At 43.9% G+C, this 9,450-nt stretch overlaps 1 pseudogene; it reads left to right on the top strand.

Moving 5' to 3' along the window:
* The first annotated feature begins 8,276 nt into the window (after positions 1-8,276).
* On the top strand, positions 8,277-8,867 carry LOC117711224 (large ribosomal subunit protein eL19 pseudogene; annotated as a pseudogene).
* Positions 8,868-9,450: the final 583 nt, after the last annotated feature.

Consider the following 9,450-nt stretch of genomic DNA (forward strand, 5'->3'; position numbering starts at 1 on the left):
GTCATGAATTATAAATCTCTTAGAATAATGCTTATTAGTCAGGGAAGCATTCTATTCAGAGACTGTAGATGAAATGAATTTCTTGTTAGGGTTACTGGTAGAAAAACAACTTGGAATTTATTTATTTATTTATTTTTGTTTTTGTTTTTGTTTTTGTTTTTCGAGACAGGGTTTCTCTGTGTAGCCCTGGTTGTCCTGGAACTCACTCTGTAGACCAGGCTGGCCTGGAACTCAGAAATCCACCTGGCTCTGCCTCCCAAGTGCTGGGATTAAAGGCATGCGCCACCACTGCCGGGCTAGAATTTTTTTTCAAAGTTTATTCCATGTTATTGATTTATTTTATGGGGTGGGTGGGGCGTGGGCATGCAGTGCCGATATGCAGATTGAGGACAATTCACAGGAGTCCGTTTCTCTCCTCCCACCAGGTGGGTCCTGGGGACTCTTAACTCAGGTTATCAGACTTATCCACAAATATCAATACTCTCAAAGCCATCTCTGCAGTCCAACCTTGGACACCTCAAAGGGAGCTCTCTGGTTTTCTCATCCTACCTACCTAAGGCAGTAGAATGGGGCAGCCTGGACTAAAAGAAGAAACTGTGTTCCAGTCAGTCACAGATCCAGGAAAACAGAAACTCAGTGAGAACAGAGAGGTAACTGGATCAGAAAGTCTCATAGAGCTAGAGACACACAGCCCAGGAGAGAAATGAGGACCTAGCCTGGGCCAAGCCAGAAGTTAAATCCCCACTATCAAAAATAGAGGTAGCTTAGACCTGTAACCTAGGAGTTTGAAGCCAGACTGTCTAGTAAAACTGTAAACAAACAAATAAGTTCATGTATCATTTAATGCTTATTGTATGCCAGCAGTGGTTTCCATATTACATTTTAAAACATATTGTTCTGCATGCAAACAAGAAAACGCTTTAGCTCAGAAAGGAAAACAGATTAACCAGGTACTGTGTCTGGATCAAATTCCAGGAGATCCAGGATTTGCCAGGCCCTATTTCCTGTGGGCCCAGATTCAACAGGATGATACAAGTTTCGAATGAAATTAAAGCATGACTGGAGTTGATTTGGTTTGGGGATTCTAATTTAGAACAAGAGGTGGGAGGACCCTGAATCAGATGCTCCTTTCAACACATCTCTCCCCCTGTAACTCAATAGGCTCCTTCACCGCGGAATGTCGGAGTTAAAACAGTGAAGATTTTTCTGCATGCCCTTGACATGTGCTGGGGGCGCTTTGCAGGGAGTCCTGGATTCCCAATCTTGGGAGGATGCTGAAGGGCTTCTGTGGTGTGGAAATGATCTACACCTTGGAATGTTAATTACACTTGCCCCTGGGCCTTCAGGCTGAAAACACAGCTGGACTGTTGAGTAATAAATACTACAGGCCCTGTCTTGTCCCGCTGGCTCTGCTTAGAAATGAAGAGAGGAAACTCATTCAAATTTTGCCTACGGTCAGGATTAGCCCTTTTAAATTACTCTGTCCCTTCTGATGAAGCCCCACAGAGAAACTGGACTGGAGATAGATGTTTAATTCTCTTCCCATTCTCTTCAACTTGACTTTTTCCATGTGGTCCAAATCCTCTCCTTGAGACCCGTCACCTTGGATTGTATACAAAAGGTAATATATAACCTAGGACTGGTCAGACAAACCCTCTCTGCCATCCATGTTCACAATATTTAATTTCTCTTTCTGGTTAAAAACAAAGTCCCAGGGTCTTCGCAGATTCTCCCAGGAATTTGAGAAACACAGATCACCTAATCAAGATAGACCTTCCAGAAGGGCTGAAAACTAATACTACAGGGGTTAGGAGATGGCTCAATGGATAAAAGTACTTACCGTACGACTGGAGGGATCATAAGCATTTTTCTGCCCTCTGTGGGCCCCCTTGAGTACACACACATACACAGAGAGAGAGAGAGAGAGAGAGAGAGAGAGAGAGAGAGAGAGAGAATTAAAAGAACTATAATTTTTAAATTTTATGTGATGTGTGATTTGCCTGCTTGTATGTATACCACGTGTGGCCAGTGCCCATGAAGGCCAGAAGAGGGTGTCAGATCACCTGGAACTAGAATTACAGATGCTACAGGTGACCCAGCATATGTAGAACACAGAATCTAGGGAGCGGAAAGTAACTCAAATACAGTGGTAGCCACACGCAGCGGGAGCTGCCTGCCTTTTAGTAATTAACCACCGATGTGGTAGTGCGAGAGCTTTCAAAGGTTGATGCCCAGCCCCCAGCACAGAGGTACCAACCGGTAAGCAGTAGCAGTGGGATTCCATGAGAATGTGCCTCTTACCAATTGAGTTTTCTCCCAGGGTTGTGTCTGGCTGTGTAGAGTACTAGTTTGTTCTCCAGACACTGTGGGATATCCTGTGAACTACCAACTGTGGAGCTGCAATCCTTCACTGTTAGAAGTCACAACAGTGAGTCCTGTCATCTGCAACTACAAACTCACTCTTACCAAAAAGACGAATGCACTAATTATCAGAATAATTCCTCTAATTATAGGAATAAGGCTTTCTTTATTAAATATCTCCAGGTTACAAGGAATGAATAAAGGCATATTAACAACAACAACAACAAAAACAGTGGACCAGAGAGATGGCTCAGCAGCAAAGAACACTTCTTGCTCTTGCAGAGGACCAGGGTTCAGTTCCCAACACCACACGATGACTCACAACCATCTGTTGTTTCAATTTCAGGAGCTCCAGTGCCCTCTTCAGACCAAGCCTGCACCTCACGTGCATGTACATAAAACATTTACATAGAAGATAAAAATGAATAAATCTAGTTTTAAATCTTTTCGACTAGAGAGATGGCTCAATGGTCAAGAATACTTGGTTAGTTTCCAGCACCCTCCTAGCAGGTCACAACCATTCTTAGCTAAAGTTCTAATGACCTAACACCTCTTTTCACCTCTACTGACACCAGGAAAGCATGTGGTTCACATATATGCAGGTAAAACATCCATACACATGATATAAAAAGTAATACAAAATAGTACCCAAGTCTATTCCCAGGTAGCTCACAACCATCTGTAACTCCAGTGCTTGGGGATTCCAGTGCCCTCTTTTGACACACACAGCACACTTCTATATATGTAAGCAAAACACCCATACACGTGAAATAAAAATAAAATTTTAAAAAAGAAAAAAAAAAAAAAAAAAAAAACCCATGGCTGGGGTTGTTGCTCAGTAGAGTGCTTAGCCAGCATGTCAGCCCACAGACCGTTGGAAAATCACGTCAGTTAAATAAGAACTACTCAACACACACAGTAGATCTTTAATCATCATCATCAAACAAAAAGATAATAAAAATATAAACTAATAAAATAAAAAGAAAGGCATATTTCAAAAAAATAAAAGAGATAACCTGGTTTACAGAAAGAGAGTTCCAGGACAACCAGGGATATATAGAGAGACCCTGTCTAAATAATGATAAAATAAAAAGAAATGGTTAAAAGAAAAGGAAATAGCTAGCCTGGTCTATATAGACAGTTTCAGGACATCCAGGGATATATAAAGACCCTGACTTGGGGGAAAAAAAATCAAACTAAGTTAGAAAGATGGCTCTGCAGTTAAAAGTGCACACTGCTCTCTCTCTCAGCTGCAGGAGATCTGATCCCATCTTCTAGTGTCAAGGTCACTGTACACACACACACAGACACACACACACACACACAGAGAGAGAGAGAGAGAGAGAGAGAGAGAGAGAGAGAGAGAGAGAGAGAGAGAGAGATTGAAAATTACAAATAAAGCCAGGCATGGTAGTGTACATGTCTAACTTCAGTACTTAGGCAGCAGAACAGGCAGATCTCTATGAGTTCCAGGCCAGCCATGGTTACTAAAAAAATCAAAATTAAATCCTAAACTGAAAAAGAAAAATCTAATTAAACTCTAAGTATTACAGAGCCAGACATGGTTTTGCGGGCCTTGAGTTTAATCAGGAGGCAGAGGCAGGCAGCTTTCTGAGTTTGAGCCTAGCCTGGTCTACAGAGTGAGTTCCAGGATAACCAGGGCTACACAGAGAAACCCTGTCTCAAACAAACAAGTAAACAAACCTATTAGGGAGCAGCAGTCTCTATAAACATCTGTGAGGAATACCAGAAAGCCGGTGCATTTAAGTCCTTGGCTCAGGATGTTGTACTGACATCTGGGAAGGTGCCTAGTGGTGAGCTCCAGCACAACAAAGAGATGCCCAGAAAGAGTGACATGACAGAATGATATGTAGACAAGCGTGTTCACAGACTGACTTTGGACAAATGAAAAATGAACATGTGTGAAGTGCGGCTTCAGTTTTAACGATAGCCTTACCTACTGTTGATGGCGGCCATAGCAGTAGGGCATTTTTGTTGTTTTGTTTTGTTTCCTGAGTTAGGGTCTCTGTGTATTCAGTGGCTAGCCTGGAACTCGATATATAGATCAGGCTGACCTCAAAATCATAGAGATCCACCTACTTCTGCCTCTGGAGGGCTGAAGTTAGACGTGTGCCACCATAGCTGACACAAAATTTTGTAACAGTACCCCAGACCTTCATAGGCCTCCATTCCTTAGCACAGCTGACTCCATGATGGAAGTGCCATTCAGGCTGTAAAACTCGGTACATAGACAGCACCACCTGCCAAAACTAAAACAAGGGCCTGATCCATCAAAGTCCATAGTTTGTCTCTAAGTGTAACAGCCTTGCTTTTTAGCTTCTGTAGTTCTGCTTCATGCTAACTGTTGTTGTTAACTGAAGGATGTTTTCGGTGCTTGAAAGCTCATTCTGAGAAAGGCTCAGTACTATAGTGGGATCTTGAACACCCAGTGTAGTTGTCTGATGGCTAACAAAGACTTTGTACTGGCTTAAACCCAGGTCTAAGCAGTATTCTCTGGTGAATACCCCACAACTCTTTTTAAGATCATAACGTCTAGTTATTTCTCCATGCAAAGACTTCTGGTGTTTCCACTGAGTGTGGCCTGCTGACATCTCTTCTTGTTTCCTTATTTTCACCTTAGATTCTTCTGGTCAGAGGCAATGTCCATTTCAAAGCCAACCTAGGTACTTCCCACAATGCTAAGCTAACAGGAATCACTGTCACGTGCTTCGTGTTCTTATTTTTCTTCTATCTTTGAGAAAGGAGCACACAAATAGTGGGCTCGTGGTTTAGTCAAGTGGCCCATTAGTTTCCTGTCACCGCTGTAACAGACTACCACAAATTAGTGACTCAGAGCGGCACAAATATACAGCCCTGCGTTTCCAGAGCTAAAAAGTCTGAAATCAGCTCTACTGAGATTGTTAGCTCAGTATCTCCAGGATTGACTCTTTCTGGAAGTTTCCAGGGAAGATCCGTTTTTTTTTCTTCTCAAGGCTAGCAACATTCCCTCAGCCCCTCGTTTTCATGCTCATGTCTCCTCCTGTCTCTCTGGGAAGAAACCTTGTGATTACATTGAGCTTTCCTGCACATTCCAAGTTGTCTCCACTATATGACCCACAATTTAATCACATCCCCTGAGGATGATTTTCGCCGTGTAAAGCAACATTTACACCACAGACAGCAACAGACAGTTCTGGCTTCCCCCATCAGTGGGAGTTCAATGTAAGGCTACATGAAGAAGGGGGGAGTATGAAATCAAGAAAACCAACAGACATCTGGAACACAGCGAAGGGTATCCGTATTGCTTTGTGCTAATGGTTCTAACAGAGACAGCGAGGGCTGCAACTGCACTTAAGGCTTTAGGGTAGCAACAGTTAAGTACTGATAAACATAGGTAAGTGCCTGCCTGTAAGAATGTTAGTGCAGTGGTGGAATGTCTTTAAGAAAATGTTAAATTAACCATTATTTTATGTGCGTAGGTGTTCTGCATGTATATATGTATGTATGTATGTATGTATGTATGCATGCATGCATTTATGTATGTGCACCATCTGCATGCCTGGTGACCACAGAGGCTTGTGAGCTGCCATATGAGTGCTGGGAACTGAACCTGGGTCCTCTTGCAAGAGCAAACAATGCTCTTAACCACTGAACGTCTCTCCAGCTCCTTATGTGTTTATTGTTAAGTAGTATCTTGGTGTTCTCTGTGAATGAGTGAGCACACAGGGAACAAGCTGTTCTGGCTTGTGAATGGCAGGTCCTTTCCTAGTAGCTTGGAGTGGGGAATGGAGCCAGCCTGTTCTCCAGAAGCCGATCTGATTGCCTTCCCACAGGCTCCTTGTTTTGGATACTTTCTGACCTCTCTGATAACAATGTGGCTATGAGCACGAAGGTCCGCAGCTGGGCAGCTGAAGACAGGACCTCTCCAGGAGGCCTTCCTTGCTCCAGGCACAGTCACTCCAAACAAACTCCATGCTCAAGATAAAATAAACTTCAGTGAACTCTTGGTGACCTTATAGCTAGTCTCACTCAGGATGGTGGGGGGAACACCTTGTCAGTCACTCAGCAAGAACTTAGGGATTAAAATAATAAAAAAGAATAAAAATAAAATTATGAAGAAGCCAGAGGCTGGTAGGATTGAGTATGTATGTGTCTTGATTGGTGCAAATTCATCCTCTGCAGATATGCCATTCACTCCTTGCTATATAATCAGGCTGGTCAGCTCACTTTTTTTTGAGTTAGCCAGGAGACATTATCTTGTATAGCTACCAGATATTACAACATTAGACTCTAGATCCAGTATAAAAATAGCTCTTTCAGGCCGGGCAGTGGTGGCGCACACCTTTAATCCTAGCACTTGGGAGGCAGAGGCAGGCGGATTTCTGAGTTCCAGGCCAGCCTGGTCTACAGAGTGAGCTCCAGGACAGCCAGGCTTACACAGAGAAACCCTATCTTGAAAAAACAAACAAACAAACAAACAAACAAAATAGCTCTTTCCTGAATGGTCTCTTTGCCTGCTAAATTATTATTATTGTATTTGTTGGTGGTGGTAGTGCTTTTGTGAGACAGGGTCTCCCTATGTTTCCTTGGCTGGCCTGGAATTTACTATGTAGACCTAGCTGGCCTGGAGCTCACAGAGATCCACCTACCTCTGCCTTTAGGCTAGGATTAAAGGAAGATGTGTACTGACATACCCAGTAGAGAAGCCTGAACTGATATGAAGAGTTGGTGGGGCCACAGAGGCAGTGGGAAGAAGGGGGAGAGTTCTAGAGAGTGACAAAGGGTGAGGGTGACAATAGGCTGGGAAGAATGGAGAAGGCAAAGATCTGAAGAGAACAGAGGACAGTTCCAGTGACTGGAAGAGCCCTTGAGAGCTGGCAAACACTGAAGGCTGAGGTCCCGGAGCTCAGGAGCTTGGCTATTGCAACACTAGCCACTGCAGAGGTCAAGGGTCCTGACACTTCTACACTGTAACACTGGCTGGTACTGACAGCTGCTGTCTGTCCTAGCTGCTGGCTAGAGCCAAAGATTTCACTAACTAATAAGTACAAGGTCGTTGGCAATTGGAACCCAGAAGCGCCAAGACTCTAACCTGAGCTCCTAGAGTTATGTTTTTTGGCTAAGCCACAAGTGTCTAGTTATTGGGGCATGGAACTATAAACCTATGAGTCTGTCAGCCTGGCCCATAAGTCATTGGTTTCCAAGGACCCATAATGTGACCAACACTGAAGAGTTGTTTCTTGCCTATTAATGGTTTCTGTCTAGGAACAGCAAAAGGTCCCGGGCCAGTTCATCAGTGACCTTCTACCATTGTCATGGCCAGTTTAGTTTCCTCTTCTTGGAGTTTTTATTATGTTTAACAGACAGACCAAGCCACCCAGGCCCTGTCCTGGAAAAGTATCTCCTTTTTGCCTCGTAATGGCACAAGGCTGTTTCATTCACTACTTCTCTGCCAACATATGATAGCTTTGTTTGTTTTGTTTTTCAAGACTTATTTAGTGTGTTTATGTAGAAGGGGAATCCATGGGAGCCAGAAGAGGATGTGGGAGGGGAGCTGGAATTACAGCTAGCAGTAAGCTCTGATGTGGATGCTGGGAACCAAACTTAGGTCTTCTGGAAGAGCAACAAGTGCTCTAAACTCTGACTGATCTCTCCAGCCCCTGATGGCAACTTTTGAGTTAGTCACCAATGAACTTTGCCCAGGAAAGCTGAAGAGAAAAATACTGAACAGCCACCAATGCATAGGAGCCATAGGCCTTTTTCTCCAAAAAGGGTTGGGAGGTGGCAGCCATTCATATATCGTCTGTCTCCTTAGCCAGCCTAGCCTACTGATCTGGCTCCAGGTCAATAGAAGACTGTCACTAAAAACAAGGATGGGACTCTTTCCTTTCTCTGCTGCTGCTGTGTCTGCAGCCATGAGTGTGCTCAGGCTACGGAAGAGGCTGCCTCTAGTGTCCTCCGCTGTGGTAAGAAGACGGTCTGGTTGGATCCCAATGAGACCAATGAAATCGCCAATGCCAACTCCCGTCAGCAGATCAGGAAGCTGATCAAAGATGGGCTGATCATCTGGAAGCCCGTGACTGTCCATTCCCGGGCTCACTGCCGGAAAAACACCTTGGCCCGACGGAAGGGCGGGCATATGGGCATAGGGAAGAGGAAGGGTACTGCCAATGCTCGGATGCCCGAGAAGGTGACCTGGATGAGAAGGATGAGAATCCTGCGCCGGCTTCTCAGGAGATAACGGGAATCTAAGAAGATTGACTGCTATATATATCACAGCCTGTACCTGGAGGTCGAAGGAAATGTATTTTAAAAACAAGTGAATTCTCATGGAACATATCCACAAACTGAAGGCAGACAAGGCCCGCAAGAAGCTATCCGCTGACCAGGCTGAGGCTCGCAAGTCTAAAACCAAAGAAGCACGGAAGTGCCTGGAGGAGCGCCTCCAGGCCAAGAAGGAAGAGGTTATCAAGACTCTGTCCAAGGAGGAAGAGACCAAAAAATAAAGCTTCCCTCATGTCTGTATATAATGGCCTGGCTGTGGCCTCGCATGGATCAGTCATTAAAATAAAGCAAGCCTTAAGGGGGAAAAAAAAAAAAAAAAACAAGAAGGATGGACCTTACGGAATGAAAACTCTGAGGTGTCCTCCAGCCTCCACAAGAGCAACAGAAATACACACTGAAATATGACACACACACACTTAAAACGAAAGATTATAAAATGTCCCCAAATACAAAATGCTTTGGAAAGCTGAGGGCTATCATACGTAAATCACCAAAGTCTTCAAAATCAAAGACCTTCCTGGTACTTCAAGTTATATAGCCCCATAGTGGAGTTCCCAAGCTTTGAGTAACCCATGAAAATTAGATCTTATAGAAGCTTGCAGGACAGAGCTTAATGCAGAAACCATCATGTCCATGCTCACCTCAGAGAGAGACAAGGAGAGAAAGCTTTTCTCAGTGCACACAGATACACTGTGTATCTTTAATGAGAAGCTACAAACCTGTTACACTGAATATTCTTGGATCATGTCAGATAATCATAGGTGTAGCCACTGAATTAGTCACATCTCGAATTTCATAATCACT

Source organism: Arvicanthis niloticus, chromosome 6 (assembly GCF_011762505.2).
Source record: "Arvicanthis niloticus isolate mArvNil1 chromosome 6, mArvNil1.pat.X, whole genome shotgun sequence".
Classification (NCBI taxonomy): domain Eukaryota; kingdom Metazoa; phylum Chordata; class Mammalia; order Rodentia; family Muridae; genus Arvicanthis; species Arvicanthis niloticus.